General features: G+C 53.4%; 36 non-coding genes across 36 annotated transcripts; all 36 read left to right on the top strand.

Moving 5' to 3' along the window:
- The first annotated feature begins 674 nt into the window (after positions 1–674).
- On the top strand, positions 675–756 carry Trnal-uag (transfer RNA leucine (anticodon UAG)). Its single transcript has one exon. It is a non-coding gene; the product is annotated as a tRNA-Leu (tRNA).
- Positions 757–1,183: 427 nt separating this feature from the next.
- On the top strand, positions 1,184–1,255 carry Trnae-cuc (transfer RNA glutamic acid (anticodon CUC)). The gene has a single exon. It is a non-coding gene; the product is annotated as a tRNA-Glu (tRNA).
- A 375-nt stretch (positions 1,256–1,630) lies between these two features.
- Trnah-gug (transfer RNA histidin (anticodon GUG)) lies at positions 1,631–1,702 on the top strand. Its single transcript has one exon. It is a non-coding gene; the product is annotated as a tRNA-His (tRNA).
- A 756-nt stretch (positions 1,703–2,458) lies between these two features.
- Positions 2,459–2,540, top strand: Trnal-uag (transfer RNA leucine (anticodon UAG)). Its single transcript has one exon. It is a non-coding gene; the product is annotated as a tRNA-Leu (tRNA).
- A 427-nt stretch (positions 2,541–2,967) lies between these two features.
- Positions 2,968–3,039, top strand: Trnae-cuc (transfer RNA glutamic acid (anticodon CUC)). Its single transcript has one exon. It is a non-coding gene; the product is annotated as a tRNA-Glu (tRNA).
- A 375-nt stretch (positions 3,040–3,414) lies between these two features.
- Trnah-gug (transfer RNA histidin (anticodon GUG)) lies at positions 3,415–3,486 on the top strand. Its single transcript has one exon. It is a non-coding gene; the product is annotated as a tRNA-His (tRNA).
- Positions 3,487–4,242: 756 nt separating this feature from the next.
- On the top strand, positions 4,243–4,324 carry Trnal-uag (transfer RNA leucine (anticodon UAG)). The gene has a single exon. It is a non-coding gene; the product is annotated as a tRNA-Leu (tRNA).
- Positions 4,325–4,751: 427 nt separating this feature from the next.
- On the top strand, positions 4,752–4,823 carry Trnae-cuc (transfer RNA glutamic acid (anticodon CUC)). The gene has a single exon. It is a non-coding gene; the product is annotated as a tRNA-Glu (tRNA).
- A 375-nt stretch (positions 4,824–5,198) lies between these two features.
- Trnah-gug (transfer RNA histidin (anticodon GUG)) lies at positions 5,199–5,270 on the top strand. The gene has a single exon. It is a non-coding gene; the product is annotated as a tRNA-His (tRNA).
- Positions 5,271–6,026: 756 nt separating this feature from the next.
- On the top strand, positions 6,027–6,108 carry Trnal-uag (transfer RNA leucine (anticodon UAG)). Its single transcript has one exon. It is a non-coding gene; the product is annotated as a tRNA-Leu (tRNA).
- Positions 6,109–6,535: 427 nt separating this feature from the next.
- Positions 6,536–6,607, top strand: Trnae-cuc (transfer RNA glutamic acid (anticodon CUC)). The gene has a single exon. It is a non-coding gene; the product is annotated as a tRNA-Glu (tRNA).
- Positions 6,608–6,982: 375 nt separating this feature from the next.
- Positions 6,983–7,054, top strand: Trnah-gug (transfer RNA histidin (anticodon GUG)). Its single transcript has one exon. It is a non-coding gene; the product is annotated as a tRNA-His (tRNA).
- A 756-nt stretch (positions 7,055–7,810) lies between these two features.
- Trnal-uag (transfer RNA leucine (anticodon UAG)) lies at positions 7,811–7,892 on the top strand. Its single transcript has one exon. It is a non-coding gene; the product is annotated as a tRNA-Leu (tRNA).
- Positions 7,893–8,319: 427 nt separating this feature from the next.
- Trnae-cuc (transfer RNA glutamic acid (anticodon CUC)) lies at positions 8,320–8,391 on the top strand. The gene has a single exon. It is a non-coding gene; the product is annotated as a tRNA-Glu (tRNA).
- A 375-nt stretch (positions 8,392–8,766) lies between these two features.
- Positions 8,767–8,838, top strand: Trnah-gug (transfer RNA histidin (anticodon GUG)). Its single transcript has one exon. It is a non-coding gene; the product is annotated as a tRNA-His (tRNA).
- A 756-nt stretch (positions 8,839–9,594) lies between these two features.
- Positions 9,595–9,676, top strand: Trnal-uag (transfer RNA leucine (anticodon UAG)). The gene has a single exon. It is a non-coding gene; the product is annotated as a tRNA-Leu (tRNA).
- A 427-nt stretch (positions 9,677–10,103) lies between these two features.
- On the top strand, positions 10,104–10,175 carry Trnae-cuc (transfer RNA glutamic acid (anticodon CUC)). The gene has a single exon. It is a non-coding gene; the product is annotated as a tRNA-Glu (tRNA).
- Positions 10,176–10,550: 375 nt separating this feature from the next.
- Trnah-gug (transfer RNA histidin (anticodon GUG)) lies at positions 10,551–10,622 on the top strand. The gene has a single exon. It is a non-coding gene; the product is annotated as a tRNA-His (tRNA).
- A 756-nt stretch (positions 10,623–11,378) lies between these two features.
- Trnal-uag (transfer RNA leucine (anticodon UAG)) lies at positions 11,379–11,460 on the top strand. Its single transcript has one exon. It is a non-coding gene; the product is annotated as a tRNA-Leu (tRNA).
- A 427-nt stretch (positions 11,461–11,887) lies between these two features.
- Positions 11,888–11,959, top strand: Trnae-cuc (transfer RNA glutamic acid (anticodon CUC)). Its single transcript has one exon. It is a non-coding gene; the product is annotated as a tRNA-Glu (tRNA).
- Positions 11,960–12,334: 375 nt separating this feature from the next.
- Trnah-gug (transfer RNA histidin (anticodon GUG)) lies at positions 12,335–12,406 on the top strand. Its single transcript has one exon. It is a non-coding gene; the product is annotated as a tRNA-His (tRNA).
- Positions 12,407–13,162: 756 nt separating this feature from the next.
- On the top strand, positions 13,163–13,244 carry Trnal-uag (transfer RNA leucine (anticodon UAG)). The gene has a single exon. It is a non-coding gene; the product is annotated as a tRNA-Leu (tRNA).
- A 427-nt stretch (positions 13,245–13,671) lies between these two features.
- Trnae-cuc (transfer RNA glutamic acid (anticodon CUC)) lies at positions 13,672–13,743 on the top strand. Its single transcript has one exon. It is a non-coding gene; the product is annotated as a tRNA-Glu (tRNA).
- A 375-nt stretch (positions 13,744–14,118) lies between these two features.
- On the top strand, positions 14,119–14,190 carry Trnah-gug (transfer RNA histidin (anticodon GUG)). The gene has a single exon. It is a non-coding gene; the product is annotated as a tRNA-His (tRNA).
- Positions 14,191–14,946: 756 nt separating this feature from the next.
- Trnal-uag (transfer RNA leucine (anticodon UAG)) lies at positions 14,947–15,028 on the top strand. Its single transcript has one exon. It is a non-coding gene; the product is annotated as a tRNA-Leu (tRNA).
- Positions 15,029–15,455: 427 nt separating this feature from the next.
- Trnae-cuc (transfer RNA glutamic acid (anticodon CUC)) lies at positions 15,456–15,527 on the top strand. Its single transcript has one exon. It is a non-coding gene; the product is annotated as a tRNA-Glu (tRNA).
- A 375-nt stretch (positions 15,528–15,902) lies between these two features.
- On the top strand, positions 15,903–15,974 carry Trnah-gug (transfer RNA histidin (anticodon GUG)). Its single transcript has one exon. It is a non-coding gene; the product is annotated as a tRNA-His (tRNA).
- Positions 15,975–16,730: 756 nt separating this feature from the next.
- Positions 16,731–16,812, top strand: Trnal-uag (transfer RNA leucine (anticodon UAG)). Its single transcript has one exon. It is a non-coding gene; the product is annotated as a tRNA-Leu (tRNA).
- Positions 16,813–17,239: 427 nt separating this feature from the next.
- Positions 17,240–17,311, top strand: Trnae-cuc (transfer RNA glutamic acid (anticodon CUC)). Its single transcript has one exon. It is a non-coding gene; the product is annotated as a tRNA-Glu (tRNA).
- Positions 17,312–17,686: 375 nt separating this feature from the next.
- Trnah-gug (transfer RNA histidin (anticodon GUG)) lies at positions 17,687–17,758 on the top strand. Its single transcript has one exon. It is a non-coding gene; the product is annotated as a tRNA-His (tRNA).
- Positions 17,759–18,514: 756 nt separating this feature from the next.
- Positions 18,515–18,596, top strand: Trnal-uag (transfer RNA leucine (anticodon UAG)). Its single transcript has one exon. It is a non-coding gene; the product is annotated as a tRNA-Leu (tRNA).
- A 427-nt stretch (positions 18,597–19,023) lies between these two features.
- Positions 19,024–19,095, top strand: Trnae-cuc (transfer RNA glutamic acid (anticodon CUC)). Its single transcript has one exon. It is a non-coding gene; the product is annotated as a tRNA-Glu (tRNA).
- Positions 19,096–19,470: 375 nt separating this feature from the next.
- Positions 19,471–19,542, top strand: Trnah-gug (transfer RNA histidin (anticodon GUG)). Its single transcript has one exon. It is a non-coding gene; the product is annotated as a tRNA-His (tRNA).
- A 756-nt stretch (positions 19,543–20,298) lies between these two features.
- On the top strand, positions 20,299–20,380 carry Trnal-uag (transfer RNA leucine (anticodon UAG)). Its single transcript has one exon. It is a non-coding gene; the product is annotated as a tRNA-Leu (tRNA).
- A 427-nt stretch (positions 20,381–20,807) lies between these two features.
- Positions 20,808–20,879, top strand: Trnae-cuc (transfer RNA glutamic acid (anticodon CUC)). The gene has a single exon. It is a non-coding gene; the product is annotated as a tRNA-Glu (tRNA).
- Positions 20,880–21,254: 375 nt separating this feature from the next.
- On the top strand, positions 21,255–21,326 carry Trnah-gug (transfer RNA histidin (anticodon GUG)). Its single transcript has one exon. It is a non-coding gene; the product is annotated as a tRNA-His (tRNA).
- Positions 21,327–21,970: the final 644 nt, after the last annotated feature.

The following is a 21,970-nucleotide window of genomic DNA, read 5'->3' as shown; positions in this document are numbered from 1 at the left end:
CTCGTGTTCCGCAGGCCGCAGTTTGTACTACCACTTCATCACCAACATGTAATGTCGCCTCCCAGAGCGCGGACGTCCGCTGCTCTCTGCAGTCGAAAAGGGCAGTTGTTTGAAGTGCGATGGATGAGCAACCAGTGCCAGCAGAACAGGAAGCTGTGACGTGCACTGTTTCTACAAATGCTGGGAAAACTGGCGCCCAATGCAGCGCACGTAGCGTGGCCGAGCGCTCAAAAATAAAAAAGTAGTGTAGCGGTTATCGCGTCTGCTTCACACGCAGAAGGACCCCCGGTTCGATCCCGGGCGGGAACTGTATTTTCCATCCTATGTCGCATACTACTCCAGTGAGCCACGTCATGTGTGGATCTGCTGCATGGAAAAAATACTACGAAAAATAGCGCTCTAAGGCACTGGTTTAAGGCACTGGTTTAAGGCACCAGTCTCTTCGTAGGCGTGGGTTCGAATCCAGGAGCTGCTGTCTCCTTAACTACGACAGCTACAGACAAGTGGCGTCGCTCCCATACGGCGGGCACGGCATTTTCTTGTTGTGGATGGCCTAAAGAGACGCTTCCAGTGGGAGAGCAGTGGACATACACGGCACAGCGATTGCCAAGACACTTACATTTCGGAGTGATCTTTGTACTACAAAGGAAACGTTTTGCCGCTCGTGGTCCAACGGTAACGTGGCCGAGCGGTCTAAGGCGCTGGTTTTAGGCACCAGTCTCTTCGGAGGCGTGGGTTCGAATCCCACCGTTGCCAGTTTTTACGTCTCATTTTTGTGCCGCTGCTGTGTGTTCTCGTAGGGTAGGATGCAGCTCTTGTGACGCGCGTGTTGTGTAGGTAGCGTGGCCGAGCGGTGTAAAGCGCTGGTTTCAGGCACCAGTCTCTTCGGAGGCGTGGGTTCCAATCCCACAGCTGCCAAACGTGTAATTGTTTCCTGTGTCGAAGACGGCTGCACTCATTGCCTGCAAAGAAAACAGCTTCTGCTTCGTGAATTGCCGTAGAACAGTGCGTGGTGCAACGACAGGATTTGTAAGCGCCTTTTGCTCTCATCATTGCTGGCGTTCGTGTCCACGAAATGCGTCCGGAGCACGCCGTTCTATAACGTGAGAGAGTGGATTTTTTTACAGTTGTCAGTTAACCGTGCCTGATTGCTGCGTTCGCTGGAAGAGCACTGCCGTCGTTATCCGGTGTGGTCTAGTGGCTAGGATACCTGGCTCTCACCCAGGAGGCCCGGGTTCGATTCCCGGTACCGGAAATGCGCGTTTTTGTTGCTCCTCTTATGCGACTTGTCTCGACTTTGCTCGACTGACGCTACGCTGACGCGTGCAGAAAGCTACGTTAAGTATGATTCACGGCAACACCCGACGGCGAGAGAGATGCGGCGTGTGTCCACTTGTTGTCGAGCCATGTACCTGTAGTGAAGAGGCTTGGAGGACTGCAAGACATTGCCACGGAGGTGAATGCAGCTAACCACTGTAGTTAGTGTCCTGACAGCGCAGGCGCGTTCATTTGTTTGTATACATGTGATGGAGAACGTGTCTGACACTGCTGTGGCGTGACACTGTGGGCTGGGCTTTGCTGTGTGCCGCCACTTGCATTCCCGCCAGCTGCTTTGGCGGGCGCCTCCGTGGCCGTGATCGTCTAGTGGTTAGGACATTGCGTTGTGGCCGCAATAACCCAGGTTCGAATCCTGGTCACGGCACTTTTGAAAGTTTTGCCTTGCTGCCGTTGCTATAGAGATAGTGCACGAGTACTCGAAATTACAGTGCTCTCTTGATTTTTCACTCGTGTTCCGCAGGCCGCAGTTTGTACTACCACTTCATCAGCAACATGTAATGTCGCCTCCCAGAGCGCGGACGTCCGCTGCTCTCTGCAGTCGAAAAGGGCAGTTGTTTGAAGTGCGATGGATGAGCAACCAGTGCCAGCAGAACAGGAAGCTGTGACGTGCACTGTTTCTACAAATGCTGGGAAAACTGGCGCCCAATGCAGCGCACGTAGCGTGGCCGAGCGCTCAAAAATAAAAAAGTAGTGTAGCGGTTATCGCGTCTGCTTCACACGCAGAAGGACCCCCGGTTCGATCCCGGGCGGGAACTGTATTTTCCATCCTATGTCGCATACTACTCCAGTGAGCCACGTCATGTGTGGATCTGCTGCATGGAAAAAATACTACGAAAAATAGCGCTCTAAGGCACTGGTTTAAGGCACTGGTTTAAGGCACCAGTCTCTTCGTAGGCGTGGGTTCGAATCCAGGAGCTGCTGTCTCCTTAACTACGACAGCTACAGACAAGTGGCGTCGCTCCCATACGGCGGGCACGGCATTTTCTTGTTGTGGATGGCCTAAAGAGACGCTTCCAGTGGGAGAGCAGTGGACATACACGGCACAGCGATTGCCAAGACACTTACATTTCGGAGTGATCTTTGTACTACAAAGGAAACGTTTTGCCGCTCGTGGTCCAACGGTAACGTGGCCGAGCGGTCTGAGGCGCTGGTTTTAGGCACCAGTCTCTTCGGAGGCGTGGGTTCGAATCCCACCGTTGCCAGTTTTTACGTCTCATTTTTGTGCCGCTGCTGTGTGTTCTCGTAGGGTAGGATGCAGCTCTTGTGACGCGCGTGTTGTGTAGGTAGCGTGGCCGAGCGGTGTAAAGCGCTGGTTTCAGGCACCAGTCTCTTCGGAGGCGTGGGTTCCAATCCCACAGCTGCCAAACGTGTAATTGTTTCCTGTGTCGAAGACGGCTGCACTCATTGCCTGCAAAGAAAACAGCTTCTGCTTCGTGAATTGCCGTAGAACAGTGCGTGGTGCAACGACAGGATTTGTAAGCGCCTTTTGCTCTCATCATTGCTGGCGTTCGTGTCCACGAAATGCGTCCGGAGCACGCCGTTCTATAACGTGAGAGAGTGGATTTTTTTACAGTTGTCAGTTAACCGTGCCTGATTGCTGCGTTCGCTGGAAGAGCACTGCCGTCGTTATCCGGTGTGGTCTAGTGGCTAGGATACCTGGCTCTCACCCAGGAGGCCCGGGTTCGATTCCCGGTACCGGAAATGCGCGTTTTTGTTGCTCCTCTTATGCGACTTGTCTCGACTTTGCTCGACTGACGCTACGCTGACGCGTGCAGAAAGCTACGTTAAGTATGATTCACGGCAACACCCGACGGCGAGAGAGATGCGGCGTGTGTCCACTTGTTGTCGAGCCACGTACCTGTAGCGAAGAGGCTTGGAGGACTGCAAGACATTGCCACGGAGGTGAATGCAGCTAACCACTGTAGTTAGTGTCCTGACAGCGCAGGCGCGTTCATTTGTTTGTATACATGTGATGGAGAACGTGTCTGACACTGCTGTGGCGTGACACTGTGGGCTGGGCTTTGCTGTGTGCCGCCACTTGCATTCCCGCCAGCTGCTTTGGCGGGCGCCTCCGTGGCCGTGATCGTCTAGTGGTTAGGACATTGCGTTGTGGCCGCAATAACCCAGGTTCGATTCCTGGTCACGGCACTTTTGAAAGTTTTGCCTTGCTGCCGTTGCTATAGAGATAGTGCACGAGTACTCGAAATTACAGTGCTCTCTTGATTTTTCACTCGTGTTCCGCAGGCCGCAGTTTGTACTACCACTTCATCACCAACATGTAATGTCGCCTCCCAGAGCGCGGACGTCCGCTGCTCTCTGCAGTCGAAAAGGGCAGTTGTTTGAAGTGCGATGGATGAGCAGCCAGTGCCAGCAGAACAGGAAGCTGTGACGTGCACTGTTTCTACAAATGCTGGGAAAACTGGCGCCCAATGCAGCGCACGTAGCGTGGCCGAGCGCTCAAAAATAAAAAACTAGTGTAGCGGTTATCGCGTTTGCTTCACACGCAGAAGGACCCCCGGTTCGATCCCGGGCGGGAACTGTATTTTCCATCCTATGTCGCATACTACTCCAGTGAGCCACGTCATGTGTGGATCTGCTGCATGGAAAAAATACTACGAAAAATAGCGCTCTAAGGCACTGGTTTAAGGCACTGGTTTAAGGCACCAGTCTCTTCGTAGGCGTGGGTTCGAATCCAGGAGCTGCTGTCTCCTTAACTACGACAGCTACAGACAAGTGGCGTCGCTCCCATACGGCGGGCACGGCATTTTCTTGTTGTGGATGGCCTAAAGAGACGCTTCCAGTGGGAGAGCAATGGACATACACGGCACAGCGATTGCCAAGACACTTACATTTCGGAGTGATCTTTGTACTACAAAGGAAACGTTTTGCCGCTCGTGGTCCAACGGTAACGTGGCCGAGCGGTCTAAGGCGCTGGTTTTAGGCACCAGTCTCTTCGGAGGCGTGGGTTCGAATCCCCCCGTTGCCAGTTTTTACGTCTCATTTTTGTGCCGCTGCTGTGTGTTCTCGTAGGGTAGGATGCAGCTCTTGTGACGCGCGTGTTGTGTAGGTAGCGTGGCCGAGCGGTGTAAAGCGCTGGTTTCAGGCACCAGTCTCTTCGGAGGCGTGGGTTCCAATCCCACAGCTGCCAAACGTGTAATTGTTTCCTGTGTCGAAGACGGCTGCACTCATTGCCTGCAAAGAAAACAGCTTCTGCTTCGTGAATTGCCGTAGAACAGTGCGTGGTGCAACGACAGGATTTGTAAGCGCCTTTTGCTCTCATCATTGCTGGCGTTCGTGTCCACGAAATGCGTCCGGAGCACGCCGTTCTATAACGTGAGAGAGTGGATTTTTTTACAGTTGTCAGTTAACCGTGCCTGATTGCTGCGTTCGCTGGAAGAGCACTGCCGTCGTTATCCGGTGTGGTCTAGTGGCTAGGATACCTGGCTCTCACCCAGGAGGCCCGGGTTCGATTCCCGGTACCGGAAATGCGCGTTTTTGTTGCTCCTCTTATGCGACTTGTCTCGACTTTGCTCGACTGACGCTACGCTGACGCGTGCAGAAAGCTACGTTAAGTATGATTCACGGCAACACCCGACGGCGAGAGAGATGCGGCGTGTGTCCACTTGTTGTCGAGCCACGTACCTGTAGCGAAGAGGCTTGGAGGACTGCAAGACATTGCCACGGAGGTGAATGCAGCTAACCACTGTAGTTAGTGTCCTGACAGCGCAGGCGCGTTCATTTGTTTGTATACATGTGATGGAGAACGTGTCTGACACTGCTGTGGCGTGACACTGTGGGCTGGGCTTTGCTGTGTGCCGCCACTTGCATTCCCGCCAGCTGCTTTGGCGGGCGCCTCCGTGGCCGTGATCGTCTAGTGGTTAGGACATTGCGTTGTGGCCGCAATAACCCAGGTTCGAATCCTGGTCACGGCACTTTTGAAAGTTTTGCCTTGCTGCCGTTGCTATAGAGATAGTGCACGAGTACTCGAAATTACAGTGCTCTCTTGATTTTTCACTCGTGTTCCGCAGGCCGCAGTTTGTACTACCACTTCATCACCAACATGTAATGTCGCCTCCCAGAGCGCGGACGTCCGCTGCTCTCTGCAGTCGAAAAGGGCAGTTGTTTGAAGTGCGATGGATGAGCAACCAGTGCCAGCAGAACAGGAAGCTGTGACGTGCACTGTTTCTACAAATGCTGGGAAAACTGGCGCCCAATGCAGCGCACGTAGCGTGGCCGAGCGCTCAAAAATAAAAAAGTAGTGTAGCGGTTATCGCGTCTGCTTCACACGCAGAAGGACCCCCGGTTCGATCCCGGGCGGGAACTGTATTTTCCATCCTATGTCGCATACTACTCCAGTGAGCCACGTCATGTGTGGATCTGCTGCATGGAAAAAATACTACGAAAAATAGCGCTCTAAGGCACTGGTTTAAGGCACTGGTTTAAGGCACCAGTCTCTTCGTAGGCGTGGGTTCGAATCCAGGAGCTGCTGTCTCCTTAACTACGACAGCTACAGACAAGTGGCGTCGCTCCCATACGGCGGGCACGGCATTTTCTTGTTGTGGATGGCCTAAAGAGACGCTTCCAGTGGGAGAGCAATGGACATACACGGCACAGCGATTGCCAAGACACTTACATTTCGGAGTGATCTTTGTACTACAAAGGAAACGTTTTGCCGCTCGTGGTCCAACGGTAACGTGGCCGAGCGGTCTAAGGCGCTGGTTTTAGGCACCAGTCTCTTCGGAGGCGTGGGTTCGAATCCCACCGTTGCCAGTTTTTACGTCTCATTTTTGTGCCGCTGCTGTGTGTTCTCGTAGGGTAGGATGCAGCTCTTGTGACGCGCGTGTTGTGTAGGTAGCGTGGCCGAGCGGTGTAAAGCGCTGGTTTCAGGCACCAGTCTCTTCGGAGGCGTGGGTTCCAATCCCACAGCTGCCAAACGTGTAATTGTTTCCTGTGTCGAAGACGGCTGCACTCATTGCCTGCAAAGAAAACAGCTTCTGCTTCGTGAATTGCCGTAGAACAGTGCGTGGTGCAACGACAGGATTTGTAAGCGCCTTTTGCTCTCATCATTGCTGGCGTTCGTGTCCACGAAATGCGTCCGGAGCACACCGTTCTATAACGTGAGAGAGTGGATTTTTTTACAGTTGTCAGTTAACCGTGCCTGATTGCTGCGTTCGCTGGAAGAGCACTGCCGTCGTTATCCGGTGTGGTCTAGTGGCTAGGATACCTGGCTCTCACCCAGGAGGCCCGGGTTCGATTCCCGGTACCGGAAATGCGCGTTTTTGTTGCTCCTCTTATGCGACTTGTCTCGACTTTGCTCGACTGACGCTACGCTGACGCGTGCAGAAAGCTACGTTAAGTATGATTCACGGCAACACCCGACGGCGAGAGAGATGCGGCGTGTGTCCACTTGTTGTCGAGCCACGTACCTGTAGCGAAGAGGCTTGGAGGACTGCAAGACATTGCCACGGAGGTGAATGCAGCTAACCACTGTAGTTAGTGTCCTGACAGCGCAGGCGCGTTCATTTGTTTGTATACATGTGATGGAGAACGTGTCTGACACTGCTGTGGCGTGACACTGTGGGCTGGGCTTTGCTGTGTGCCGCCACTTGCATTCCCGCCAGCTGCTTTGGCGGGCGCCTCCGTGGCCGTGATCGTCTAGTGGTTAGGACATTGCGTTGTGGCCGCAATAACCCAGGTTCGATTCCTGGTCACGGCACTTTTGAAAGTTTTGCCTTGCTGCCGTTGCTATAGAGATAGTGCACGAGTACTCGAAATTACAGTGCTCTCTTGATTTTTCACTCGTGTTCCGCAGGCCGCAGTTTGTACTACCACTTCATCACCAACATGTAATGTCGCCTCCCAGAGCGCGGACGTCCGCTGCTCTCTGCAGTCGAAAAGGGCAGTTGTTTGAAGTGCGATGGATGAGCAACCAGTGCCAGCAGAACAGGAAGCTGTGACGTGCACTGTTTCTACAAATGCTGGGAAAACTGGCGCCCAATGCAGCGCACGTAGCGTGGCCGAGCGCTCAAAAATAAAAAAGTAGTGTAGCGGTTATCGCGTTTGCTTCACACGCAGAAGGACCCCCGGTTCGATCCCGGGCGGGAACTGTATTTTCCATCCTATGTCGCATACTACTCCAGTGAGCCACGTCATGTGTGGATCTGCTGCATGGAAAAAATACTACGAAAAATAGCGCTCTAAGGCACTGGTTTAAGGCACTGGTTTAAGGCACCAGTCTCTTCGTAGGCGTGGGTTCGAATCCAGGAGCTGCTGTCTCCTTAACTACGACAGCTACAGACAAGTGGCGTCGCTCCCATACGGCGGGCACGGCATTTTCTTGTTGTGGATGGCCTAAAGAGACGCTTCCAGTGGGAGAGCAATGGACATACACGGCACAGCGATTGCCAAGACACTTACATTTCGGAGTGATCTTTGTACTACAAAGGAAACGTTTTGCCGCTCGTGGTCCAACGGTAACGTGGCCGAGCGGTCTAAGGCGCTGGTTTTAGGCACCAGTCTCTTCGGAGGCGTGGGTTCGAATCCCACCGTTGCCAGTTTTTACGTCTCATTTTTGTGCCGCTGCTGTGTGTTCTCGTAGGGTAGGATGCAGCTCTTGTGACGCGCGTGTTGTGTAGGTAGCGCGGCCGAGCGGTGTAAAGCGCTGGTTTCAGGCACCAGTCTCTTCGGAGGCGTGGGTTCCAATCCCACAGCTGCCAAACGTGTAATTGTTTCCTGTGTCGAAGACGGCTGCACTCATTGCCTGCAAAGAAAACAGCTTCTGCTTCGTGAATTGCCGTAGAACAGTGCGTGGTGCAACGACAGGATTTGTAAGCGCCTTTTGCTCTCATCATTGCTGGCGTTCGTGTCCACGAAATGCGTCCGGAGCACGCCGTTCTATAACGTGAGAGAGTGGATTTTTTTACAGTTGTCAGTTAACCGTGCCTGATTGCTGCGTTCGCTGGAAGAGCACTGCCGTCGTTATCCGGTGTGGTCTAGTGGCTAGGATACCTGGCTCTCACCCAGGAGGCCCGGGTTCGATTCCCGGTACCGGAAATGCGCGTTTTTGTTGCTCCTCTTATGCGACTTGTCTCGACTTTGCTCGACTGACGCTACGCTGACGCGTGCAGAAAGCTACGTTAAGTATGATTCACGGCAACACCCGACGGCGAGAGAGATGCGGCGTGTGTCCACTTGTTGTCGAGCCACGTACCTGTAGCGAAGAGGCTTGGAGGACTGCAAGACATTGCCACGGAGGTGAATGCAGCTAACCACTGTAGTTAGTGTCCTGACAGCGCAGGCGCGTTCATTTGTTTGTATACATGTGATGGAGAACGTGTCTGACACTGCTGTGGCGTGACACTGTGGGCTGGGCTTTGCTGTGTGCCGCCACTTGCATTCCCGCCAGCTGCTTTGGCGGGCGCCTCCGTGGCCGTGATCGTCTAGTGGTTAGGACATTGCGTTGTGGCCGCAATAACCCAGGTTCGAATCCTGGTCACGGCACTTTTGAAAGTTTTGCCTTGCTGCCGTTGCTATAGAGATAGTGCACGAGTACTCGAAATTACAGTGCTCTCTTGATTTTTCACTCGTGTTCCGCAGGCCGCAGTTTGTACTACCACTTCATCACCAACATGTAATGTCGCCTCCCAGAGCGCGGACGTCCGCTGCTCTCTGCAGTCGAAAAGGGCAGTTGTTTGAAGTGCGATGGATGAGCAACCAGTGCCAGCAGAACAGGAAGCTGTGACGTGCACTGTTTCTACAAATGCTGGGAAAACTGGCGCCCAATGCAGCGCACGTAGCGTGGCCGAGCGCTCAAAAATAAAAAAGTAGTGTAGCGGTTATCGCGTTTGCTTCACACGCAGAAGGACCCCCGGTTCGATCCCGGGCGGGAACTGTATTTTCCATCCTATGTCGCATACTACTCCAGTGAGCCACGTCATGTGTGGATCTGCTGCATGGAAAAAATACTACGAAAAATAGCGCTCTAAGGCACTGGTTTAAGGCACTGGTTTAAGGCACCAGTCTCTTCGTAGGCGTGGGTTCGAATCCAGGAGCTGCTGTCTCCTTAACTACGACAGCTACAGACAAGTGGCGTCGCTCCCATACGGCGGGCACGGCATTTTCTTGTTGTGGATGGCCTAAAGAGACGCTTCCAGTGGGAGAGCAATGGACATACACGGCACAGCGATTGCCAAGACACTTACATTTCGGAGTGATCTTTGTACTACAAAGGAAACGTTTTGCCGCTCGTGGTCCAACGGTAACGTGGCCGAGCGGTCTAAGGCGCTGGTTTTAGGCACCAGTCTCTTCGGAGGCGTGGGTTCGAATCCCACCGTTGCCAGTTTTTACGTCTCATTTTTGTGCCGCTGCTGTGTGTTCTCGTAGGGTAGGATGCAGCTCTTGTGACGCGCGTGTTGTGTAGGTAGCGTGGCCGAGCGGTGTAAAGCGCTGGTTTCAGGCACCAGTCTCTTCGGAGGCGTGGGTTCCAATCCCACAGCTGCCAAACGTGTAATTGTTTCCTGTGTCGAAGACGGCTGCACTCATTGCCTGCAAAGAAAACAGCTTCTGCTTCGTGAATTGCCGTAGAACAGTGCGTGGTGCAACGACAGGATTTGTAAGCGCCTTTTGCTCTCATCATTGCTGGCGTTCGTGTCCACGAAATGCGTCCGGAGCACGCCGTTCTATAACGTGAGAGAGTGGATTTTTTTACAGTTGTCAGTTAACCGTGCCTGATTGCTGCGTTCGCTGGAAGAGCACTGCCGTCGTTATCCGGTGTGGTCTAGTGGCTAGGATACCTGGCTCTCACCCAGGAGGCCCGGGTTCGATTCCCGGTACCGGAAATGCGCGTTTTTGTTGCTCCTCTTATGCGACTTGTCTCGACTTTGCTCGACTGACGCTACGCTGACGCGTGCAGAAAGCTACGTTAAGTATGATTCACGGCAACACCCGACGGCGAGAGAGATGCGGCGTGTGTCCACTTGTTGTCGAGCCACGTACCTGTAGCGAAGAGGCTTGGAGGACTGCAAGACATTGCCACGGAGGTGAATGCAGCTAACCACTGTAGTTAGTGTCCTGACAGCGCAGGCGCGTTCATTTGTTTGTATACATGTGATGGAGAACGTGTCTGACACTGCTGTGGCGTGACACTGTGGGCTGGGCTTTGCTGTGTGCCGCCACTTGCATTCCCGCCAGCTGCTTTGGCGGGCGCCTCCGTGGCCGTGATCGTCTAGTGGTTAGGACATTGCGTTGTGGCCGCAATAACCCAGGTTCGAATCCTGGTCACGGCACTTTTGAAAGTTTTGCCTTGCTGCCGTTGCTATAGAGATAGTGCACGAGTACTCGAAATTACAGTGCTCTCTTGATTTTTCACTCGTGTTCCGCAGGCCGCAGTTTGTACTACCACTTCATCACCAACATGTAATGTCGCCTCCCAGAGCGCGGACGTCCGCTGCTCTCTGCAGTCGAAAAGGGCAGTTGTTTGAAGTGCGATGGATGAGCAACCAGTGCCAGCAGAACAGGAAGCTGTGACGTGCACTGTTTCTACAAATGCTGGGAAAACTGGCGCCCAATGCAGCGCACGTAGCGTGGCCGAGCGCTCAAAAATAAAAAAGTAGTGTAGCGGTTATCGCGTCTGCTTCACACGCAGAAGGACCCCCGGTTCGATCCCGGGCGGGAACTGTATTTTCCATCCTATGTCGCATACTACTCCAGTGAGCCACGTCATGTGTGGATCTGCTGCATGGAAAAAATACTACGAAAAATAGCGCTCTAAGGCACTGGTTTAAGGCACTGGTTTAAGGCACCAGTCTCTTCGTAGGCGTGGGTTCGAATCCAGGAGCTGCTGTCTCCTTAACTACGACAGCTACAGACAAGTGGCGTCGCTCCCATACGGCGGGCACGGCATTTTCTTGTTGTGGATGGCCTAAAGAGACGCTTCCAGTGGGAGAGCAGTGGACATACACGGCACAGCGATTGCCAAGACACTTACATTTCGGAGTGATCTTTGTACTACAAAGGAAACGTTTTGCCGCTCGTGGTCCAACGGTAACGTGGCCGAGCAGTCTAAGGCGCTGGTTTTAGGCACCAGTCTCTTCGGAGGCGTGGGTTCGAATCCCACCGTTGCCAGTTTTTACGTCTCATTTTTGTGCCGCTGCTGTGTGTTCTCGTAGGGTAGGATGCAGCTCTTGTGACGCGCGTGTTGTGTAGGTAGCGTGGCCGAGCGGTGTAAAGCGCTGGTTTCAGGCACCAGTCTCTTCGGAGGCGTGGGTTCCAATCCCACAGCTGCCAAACGTGTAATTGTTTCCTGTGTCGAAGACGGCTGCACTCATTGCCTGCAAAGAAAACAGCTTCTGCTTCGTGAATTGCCGTAGAACAGTGCGTGGTGCAACGACAGGATTTGTAAGCGCCTTTTGCTCTCATCATTGCTGGCGTTCGTGTCCACGAAATGCGTCCGGAGCACGCCGTTCTATAACGTGAGAGAGTGGATTTTTTTACAGTTGTCAGTTAACCGTGCCTGATTGCTGCGTTCGCTGGAAGAGCACTGCCGTCGTTATCCGGTGTGGTCTAGTGGCTAGGATACCTGGCTCTCACCCAGGAGGCCCGGGTTCGATTCCCGGTACCGGAAATGCGCGTTTTTGTTGCTCCTCTTATGCGACTTGTCTCGACTTTGCTCGACTGACGCTACGCTGACGCGTGCAGAAAGCTACGTTAAGTATGATTCACGGCAACACCCGACGGCGAGAGAGATGCGGCGTGTGTCCACTTGTTGTCGAGCCACGTACCTGTAGCGAAGAGGCTTGGAGGACTGCAAGACATTGCCACGGAGGTGAATGCAGCTAACCACTGTAGTTAGTGTCCTGACAGCGCAGGCGCGTTCATTTGTTTGTATACATGTGATGGAGAACGTGTCTGACACTGCTGTGGCGTGACACTGTGGGCTGGGCTTTGCTGTGTGCCGCCACTTGCATTCCCGCCAGCTGCTTTGGCGGGCGCCTCCGTGGCCGTGATCGTCTAGTGGTTAGGACATTGCGTTGTGGCCGCAATAACCCAGGTTTGAATCCTGGTCACGGCACTTTTGAAAGTTTTGCCTTGCTGCCGTTGCTATAGAGATAGTGCACGAGTACTCGAAATTACAGTGCTCTCTTGATTTTTCACTCGTGTTCCGCAGGCCGCAGTTTGTACTACCACTTCATCACCAACATGTAATGTCGCCTCCCAGAGCGCGGACGTCCGCTGCTCTCTGCAGTCGAAAAGGGCAGTTGTTTGAAGTGCGATGGATGAGCAACCAGTGCCAGCAGAACAGGAAGCTGTGACGTGCACTGTTTCTACAAATGCTGGGAAAACTGGCGCCCAATGCAGCGCACGTAGCGTGGCCGAGCGCTCAAAAATAAAAAAGTAGTGTAGCGGTTATCGCGTCTGCTTCACACGCAGAAGGACCCCCGGTTCGATCCCGGGCGGGAACTGTATTTTCCATCCTATGTCGCATACTACTCCAGTGAGCCACGTCATGTGTGGATCTGCTGCATGGAAAAAATACTACGAAAAATAGCGCTCTAAGGCACTGGTTTAAGGCACTGGTTTAAGGCACCAGTCTCTTCGTAGGCGTGGGTTCGAATCCAGGAGCTGCTGTCTCCTTAACTACGACAGCTACAGACAAGTGGCGTCGCTCCCATACGGCGGGCACGGCATTTTCTTGTTGTGGATGGCCTAAAGAGACGCTTCCAGTGGGAGAGCAGTGGACATACACGGCACAGCGATTGCCAAGACACTTACATTTCGGAGTGATCTTTGTACTACAAAGGAAACGTTTTGCCGCTCGTGGTCCAACGGTAACGTGGCCGAGCAGTCTAAGGCGCTGGTTTTAGGCACCAGTCTCTTCGGAGGCGTGGGTTCGAATCCCACCGTTGCCAGTTTTTACGTCTCATTTTTGTGCCGCTGCTGTGTGTTCTCGTAGGGTAGGATGCAGCTCTTGTGACGCGCGTGTTGTGTAGGTAGCGTGGCCGAGCGGTGTAAAGCGCTGGTTTCAGGCACCAGTCTCTTCGGAGGCGTGGGTTCCAATCCCACAGCTGCCAAACGTGTAATTGTTTCCTGTGTCGAAGACGGCTGCACTCATTGCCTGCAAAGAAAACAGCTTCTGCTTCGTGAATTGCCGTAGAACAGTGCGTGGTGCAACGACAGGATTTGTAAGCGCCTTTTGCTCTCATCATTGCTGGCGTTCGTGTCCACGAAATGCGTCCGGAGCACGCCGTTCTATAACGTGAGAGAGTGGATTTTTTTACAGTTGTCAGTTAACCGTGCCTGATTGCTGCGTTCGCTGGAAGAGCACTGCCGTCGTTATCCGGTGTGGTCTAGTGGCTAGGATACCTGGCTCTCACCCAGGAGGCCCGGGTTCGATTCCCGGTACCGGAAATGCGCGTTTTTGTTGCTCCTCTTATGCGACTTGTCTCGACTTTGCTCGACTGACGCTACGCTGACGCGTGCAGAAAGTTACGTTAAGTATGATTCACGGCAACACCCGACGGCGAGAGAGATGCGGCGTGTGTCCACTTGTTGTCGAGCCACGTACCTGTAGCGAAGAGGCTTGGAGGACTGCAAGACATTGCCACGGAGGTGAATGCAGCTAACCACTGTAGTTAGTGTCCTGACAGCGCAGGCGCGTTCATTTGTTTGTATACATGTGATGGAGAACGTGTCTGACACTGCTGTGGCGTGACACTGTGGGCTGGGCTTTGCTGTGTGCCGCCACTTGCATTCCCGCCAGCTGCTTTGGCGGGCGCCTCCGTGGCCGTGATCGTCTAGTGGTTAGGACATTGCGTTGTGGCCGCAATAACCCAGGTTCGAATCCTGGTCACGGCACTTTTGAAAGTTTTGCCTTGCTGCCGTTGCTATAGAGATAGTGCACGAGTACTCGAAATTACAGTGCTCTCTTGATTTTTCACTCGTGTTCCGCAGGCCGCAGTTTGTACTACCACTTCATCACCAACATGTAATGTCGCCTCCCAGAGCGCGGACGTCCGCTGCTCTCTGCAGTCGAAAAGGGCAGTTGTTTGAAGTGCGATGGATGAGCAACCAGTGCCAGCAGAACAGGAAGCTGTGACGTGCACTGTTTCTACAAATGCTGGGAAAACTGGCGCCCAATGCAGCGCACGTAGCGTGGCCGAGCGCTCAAAAATAAAAAAGTAGTGTAGCGGTTATCGCGTCTGCTTCACACGCAGAAGGACCCCCGGTTCGATCCCGGGCGGGAACTGTATTTTCCATCCTATGTCGCATACTACTCCAGTGAGCCACGTCATGTGTGGATCTGCTGCATGGAAAAAATACTACGAAAAATAGCGCTCTAAGGCACTGGTTTAAGGCACTGGTTTAAGGCACCAGTCTCTTCGTAGGCGTGGGTTCGAATCCAGGAGCTGCTGTCTCCTTAACTACGACAGCTACAGACAAGTGGCGTCGCTCCCATACGGCGGGCACGGCATTTTCTTGTTGTGGATGGCCTAAAGAGACGCTTCCAGTGGGAGAGCAGTGGACATACACGGCACAGCGATTGCCAAGACACTTACATTTCGGAGTGATCTTTGTACTACAAAGGAAACGTTTTGCCGCTCGTGGTCCAACGGTAACGTGGCCGAGCAGTCTAAGGCGCTGGTTTTAGGCACCAGTCTCTTCGGAGGCGTGGGTTCGAATCCCACCGTTGCCAGTTTTTACGTCTCATTTTTGTGCCGCTGCTGTGTGTTCTCGTAGGGTAGGATGCAGCTCTTGTGACGCGCGTGTTGTGTAGGTAGCGTGGCCGAGCGGTGTAAAGCGCTGGTTTCAGGCACCAGTCTCTTCGGAGGCGTGGGTTCCAATCCCACAGCTGCCAAACGTGTAATTGTTTCCTGTGTCGAAGACGGCTGCACTCATTGCCTGCAAAGAAAACAGCTTCTGCTTCGTGAATTGCCGTAGAACAGTGCGTGGTGCAACGACAGGATTTGTAAGCGCCTTTTGCTCTCATCATTGCTGGCGTTCGTGTCCACGAAATGCGTCCGGAGCACGCCGTTCTATAACGTGAGAGAGTGGATTTTTTTACAGTTGTCAGTTAACCGTGCCTGATTGCTGCGTTCGCTGGAAGAGCACTGCCGTCGTTATCCGGTGTGGTCTAGTGGCTAGGATACCTGGCTCTCACCCAGGAGGCCCGGGTTCGATTCCCGGTACCGGAAATGCGCGTTTTTGTTGCTCCTCTTATGCGACTTGTCTCGACTTTGCTCGACTGACGCTACGCTGACGCGTGCAGAAAGCTACGTTAAGTATGATTCACGGCAACACCCGACGGCGAGAGAGATGCGGCGTGTGTCCACTTGTTGTCGAGCCACGTACCTGTAGCGAAGAGGCTTGGAGGACTGCAAGACATTGCCACGGAGGTGAATGCAGCTAACCACTGTAGTTAGTGTCCTGACAGCGCAGGCGCGTTCATTTGTTTGTATACATGTGATGGAGAACGTGTCTGACACTGCTGTGGCGTGACACTGTGGGCTGGGCTTTGCTGTGTGCCGCCACTTGCATTCCCGCCAGCTGCTTTGGCGGGCGCCTCCGTGGCCGTGATCGTCTAGTGGTTAGGACATTGCGTTGTGGCCGCAATAACCCAGGTTTGAATCCTGGTCACGGCACTTTTGAAAGTTTTGCCTTGCTGCCGTTGCTATAGAGATAGTGCACGAGTACTCGAAATTACAGTGCTCTCTTGATTTTTCACTCGTGTTCCGCAGGCCGCAGTTTGTACTACCACTTCATCACCAACATGTAATGTCGCCTCCCAGAGCGCGGACGTCCGCTGCTCTCTGCAGTCGAAAAGGGCAGTTGTTTGAAGTGCGATGGATGAGCAACCAGTGCCAGCAGAACAGGAAGCTGTGACGTGCACTGTTTCTACAAATGCTGGGAAAACTGGCGCCCAATGCAGCGCACGTAGCGTGGCCGAGCGCTCAAAAATAAAAAAGTAGTGTAGCGGTTATCGCGTCTGCTTCACACGCAGAAGGACCCCCGGTTCGATCCCGGGCGGGAACTGTATTTTCCATCCTATGTCGCATACTACTCCAGTGAGCCACGTCATGTGTGGATCTGCTGCATGGAAAAAATACTACGAAAAATAGCGCTCTAAGGCACTGGTTTAAGGCACTGGTTTAAGGCACCAGTCTCTTCGTAGGCGTGGGTTCGAATCCAGGAGCTGCTGTCTCCTTAACTACGACAGCTACAGACAAGTGGCGTCGCTCCCATACGGCGGGCACGGCATTTTCTTGTTGTGGATGGCCTAAAGAGACGCTTCCAGTGGGAGAGCAGTGGACATACACGGCACAGCGATTGCCAAGACACTTACATTTCGGAGTGATCTTTGTACTACAAAGGAAACGTTTTGCCGCTCGTGGTCCAACGGTAACGTGGCCGAGCAGTCTAAGGCGCTGGTTTTAGGCACCAGTCTCTTCGGAGGCGTGGGTTCGAATCCCACCGTTGCCAGTTTTTACGTCTCATTTTTGTGCCGCTGCTGTGTGTTCTCGTAGGGTAGGATGCAGCTCTTGTGACGCGCGTGTTGTGTAGGTAGCGTGGCCGAGCGGTGTAAAGCGCTGGTTTCAGGCACCAGTCTCTTCGGAGGCGTGGGTTCCAATCCCACAGCTGCCAAACGTGTAATTGTTTCCTGTGTCGAAGACGGCTGCACTCATTGCCTGCAAAGAAAACAGCTTCTGCTTCGTGAATTGCCGTAGAACAGTGCGTGGTGCAACGACAGGATTTGTAAGCGCCTTTTGCTCTCATCATTGCTGGCGTTCGTGTCCACGAAATGCGTCCGGAGCACGCCGTTCTATAACGTGAGAGAGTGGATTTTTTTACAGTTGTCAGTTAACCGTGCCTGATTGCTGCGTTCGCTGGAAGAGCACTGCCGTCGTTATCCGGTGTGGTCTAGTGGCTAGGATACCTGGCTCTCACCCAGGAGGCCCGGGTTCGATTCCCGGTACCGGAAATGCGCGTTTTTGTTGCTCCTCTTATGCGACTTGTCTCGACTTTGCTCGACTGACGCTACGCTGACGCGTGCAGAAAGCTACGTTAAGTATGATTCACGGCAACACCCGACGGCGAGAGAGATGCGGCGTGTGTCCACTTGTTGTCGAGCCACGTACCTGTAGCGAAGAGGCTTGGAGGACTGCAAGACATTGCCACGGAGGTGAATGCAGCTAACCACTGTAGTTAGTGTCCTGACAGCGCAGGCGCGTTCATTTGTTTGTATACATGTGATGGAGAACGTGTCTGACACTGCTGTGGCGTGACACTGTGGGCTGGGCTTTGCTGTGTGCCGCCACTTGCATTCCCGCCAGCTGCTTTGGCGGGCGCCTCCGTGGCCGTGATCGTCTAGTGGTTAGGACATTGCGTTGTGGCCGCAATAACCCAGGTTTGAATCCTGGTCACGGCACTTTTGAAAGTTTTGCCTTGCTGCCGTTGCTATAGAGATAGTGCACGAGTACTCGAAATTACAGTGCTCTCTTGATTTTTCACTCGTGTTCCGCAGGCCGCAGTTTGTACTACCACTTCATCACCAACATGTAATGTCGCCTCCCAGAGCGCGGACGTCCGCTGCTCTCTGCAGTCGAAAAGGGCAGTTGTTTGAAGTGCGATGGATGAGCAACCAGTGCCAGCAGAACAGGAAGCTGTGACGTGCACTGTTTCTACAAATGCTGGGAAAACTGGCGCCCAATGCAGCGCACGTAGCGTGGCCGAGCGCTCAAAAATAAAAAAGTAGTGTAGCGGTTATCGCGTCTGCTTCACACGCAGAAGGACCCCCGGTTCGATCCCGGGCGGGAACTGTATTTTCCATCCTATGTCGCATACTACTCCAGTGAGCCACGTCATGTGTGGATCTGCTGCATGGAAAAAATACTACGAAAAATAGCGCTCTAAGGCACTGGTTTAAGGCACTGGTTTAAGGCACCAGTCTCTTCGTAGGCGTGGGTTCGAATCCAGGAGCTGCTGTCTCCTTAACTACGACAGCTACAGACAAGTGGCGTCGCTCCCATACGGCGGGCACGGCATTTTCTTGTTGTGGATGGCCTAAAGAGACGCTTCCAGTGGGAGAGCAGTGGACATACACGGCACAGCGATTGCCAAGACACTTACATTTCGGAGTGATCTTTGTACTACAAAGGAAACGTTTTGCCGCTCGTGGTCCAACGGTAACGTGGCCGAGCAGTCTAAGGCGCTGGTTTTAGGCACCAGTCTCTTCGGAGGCGTGGGTTCGAATCCCACCGTTGCCAGTTTTTACGTCTCATTTTTGTGCCGCTGCTGTGTGTTCTCGTAGGGTAGGATGCAGCTCTTGTGACGCGCGTGTTGTGTAGGTAGCGTGGCCGAGCGGTGTAAAGCGCTGGTTTCAGGCACCAGTCTCTTCGGAGGCGTGGGTTCCAATCCCACAGCTGCCAAACGTGTAATTGTTTCCTGTGTCGAAGACGGCTGCACTCATTGCCTGCAAAGAAAACAGCTTCTGCTTCGTGAATTGCCGTAGAACAGTGCGTGGTGCAACGACAGGATTTGTAAGCGCCTTTTGCTCTCATCATTGCTGGCGTTCGTGTCCACGAAATGCGTCCGGAGCACGCCGTTCTATAACGTGAGAGAGTGGATTTTTTTACAGTTGTCAGTTAACCGTGCCTGATTGCTGCGTTCGCTGGAAGAGCACTGCCGTCGTTATCCGGTGTGGTCTAGTGGCTAGGATACCTGGCTCTCACCCAGGAGGCCCGGGTTCGATTCCCGGTACCGGAAATGCGCGTTTTTGTTGCTCCTCTTATGCGACTTGTCTCGACTTTGCTCGACTGACGCTACGCTGACGCGTGCAGAAAGCTACGTTAAGTATGATTCACGGCAACACCCGACGGCGAGAGAGATGCGGCGTGTGTCCACTTGTTGTCGAGCCACGTACCTGTAGCGAAGAGGCTTGGAGGACTGCAAGACATTGCCACGGAGGTGAATGCAGCTAACCACTGTAGTTAGTGTCCTGACAGCGCAGGCGCGTTCATTTGTTTGTATACATGTGATGGAGAACGTGTCTGACACTGCTGTGGCGTGACACTGTGGGCTGGGCTTTGCTGTGTGCCGCCACTTGCATTCCCGCCAGCTGCTTTGGCGGGCGCCTCCGTGGCCGTGATCGTCTAGTGGTTAGGACATTGCGTTGTGGCCGCAATAACCCAGGTTTGAATCCTGGTCACGGCACTTTTGAAAGTTTTGCCTTGCTGCCGTTGCTATAGAGATAGTGCACGAGTACTCGAAATTACAGTGCTCTCTTGATTTTTCACTCGTGTTCCGCAGGCCGCAGTTTGTACTACCACTTCATCACCAACATGTAATGTCGCCTCCCAGAGCGCGGACGTCCGCTGCTCTCTGCAGTCGAAAAGGGCAGTTGTTTGAAGTGCGATGGATGAGCAACCAGTGCCAGCAGAACAGGAAGCTGTGACGTGCACTGTTTCTACAAATGCTGGGAAAACTGGCGCCCAATGCAGCGCACGTAGCGTGGCCGAGCGCTCAAAAATAAAAAAGTAGTGTAGCGGTTATCGCGTCTGCTTCACACGCAGAAGGACCCCCGGTTCGATCCCGGGCGGGAACTGTATTTTCCATCCTATGTCGCATACTACTCCAGTGAGCCACGTCATGTGTGGATCTGCTGCATGGAAAAAATACTACGAAAAATAGCGCTCTAAGGCACTGGTTTAAGGCACTGGTTTAAGGCACCAGTCTCTTCGTAGGCGTGGGTTCGAATCCAGGAGCTGCTGTCTCCTTAACTACGACAGCTACAGACAAGTGGCGTCGCTCCCATACGGCGGGCACGGCATTTTCTTGTTGTGGATGGCCTAAAGAGACGCTTCCAGTGGGAGAGCAGTGGACATACACGGCACAGCGATTGCCAAGACACTTACATTTCGGAGTGATCTTTGTACTACAAAGGAAACGTTTTGCCGCTCGTGGTCCAACGGTAACGTGGCCGAGCAGTCTAAGGCGCTGGTTTTAGGCACCAGTCTCTTCGGAGGCGTGGGTTCGAATCCCACCGTTGCCAGTTTTTACGTCTCATTTTTGTGCCGCTGCTGTGTGTTCTCGTAGGGTAGGATGCAGCTCTTGTGACGCGCGTGTTGTGTAGGTAGCGTGGCCGAGCGGTGTAAAGCGCTGGTTTCAGGCACCAGTCTCTTCGGAGGCGTGGGTTCCAATCCCACAGCTGCCAAACGTGTAATTGTTTCCTGTGTCGAAGACGGCTGCACTCATTGCCTGCAAAGAAAACAGCTTCTGCTTCGTGAATTGCCGTAGAACAGTGCGTGGTGCAACGACAGGATTTGTAAGCGCCTTTTGCTCTCATCATTGCTGGCGTTCGTGTCCACGAAATGCGTCCGGAGCACGCCGTTCTATAACGTGAGAGAGTGGATTTTTTTACAGTTGTCAGTTAACCGTGCCTGATTGCTGCGTTCGCTGGAAGAGCACTGCCGTCGTTATCCGGTGTGGTCTAGTGGCTAGGATACCTGGCTCTCACCCAGGAGGCCCGGGTTCGATTCCCGGTACCGGAAATGCGCGTTTTTGTTGCTCCTCTTATGCGACTTGTCTCGACTTTGCTCGACTGACGCTACGCTGACGCGTGCAGAAAGCTACGTTAAGTATGATTCACGGCAACACCCGACGGCGAGAGAGATGCGGCGTGTGTCCACTTGTTGTCGAGCCACGTACCTGTAGCGAAGAGGCTTGGAGGACTGCAAGACATTGCCACGGAGGTGAATGCAGCTAACCACTGTAGTTAGTGTCCTGACAGCGCAGGCGCGTTCATTTGTTTGTATACATGTGATGGAGAACGTGTCTGACACTGCTGTGGCGTGACACTGTGGGCTGGGCTTTGCTGTGTGCCGCCACTTGCATTCCCGCCAGCTGCTTTGGCGGGCGCCTCCGTGGCCGTGATCGTCTAGTGGTTAGGACATTGCGTTGTGGCCGCAATAACCCAGGTTCGAATCCTGGTCACGGCACTTTTGAAAGTTTTGCCTTGCTGCCGTTGCTATAGAGATAGTGCACGAGTACTCGAAATTACAGTGCTCTCTTGATTTTTCACTCGTGTTCCGCAGGCCGCAGTTTGTACTACCACTTCATCAGCAACATGTAATGTCGCCTCCCAGAGCGCGGACGTCCGCTGCTCTCTGCAGTCGAAAAGGGCAGTTGTTTGAAGTGCGATGGATGAGCAACCAGTGCCAGCAGAACAGGAAGCTGTGACGTGCACTGTTTCTACAAATGCTGGGAAAACTGGCGCCCAATGCAGCGCACGTAGCGTGGCCGAGCGCTCAAAAATAAAAAAGTAGTGTAGCGGTTATCGCGTCTGCTTCACACGCAGAAGGACCCCCGGTTCGATCCCGGGCGGGAACTGTATTTTCCATCCTATGTCGCATACTACTCCAGTGAGCCACGTCATGTGTGGATCTGCTGCATGGAAAAAATACTACGAAAAATAGCGCTCTAAGGCACTGGTTTAAGGCACTGGTTTAAGGCACCAGTCTCTTCGTAGGCGTGGGTTCGAATCCAGGAGCTGCTGTCTCCTTAACTACGACAGCTACAGACAAGTGGCGTCGCTCCCATACGGCGGGCACGGCATTTTCTTGTTGTGGATGGCCTAAAGAGA

The sequence above is a fragment of the Schistocerca cancellata genome, unplaced genomic scaffold, assembly GCF_023864275.1.
Source record: "Schistocerca cancellata isolate TAMUIC-IGC-003103 unplaced genomic scaffold, iqSchCanc2.1 HiC_scaffold_422, whole genome shotgun sequence".
In the NCBI taxonomy this organism is placed as follows: domain Eukaryota; kingdom Metazoa; phylum Arthropoda; class Insecta; order Orthoptera; family Acrididae; genus Schistocerca; species Schistocerca cancellata.
This window is presented reverse-complemented; position numbering and strand designations above follow the sequence as displayed.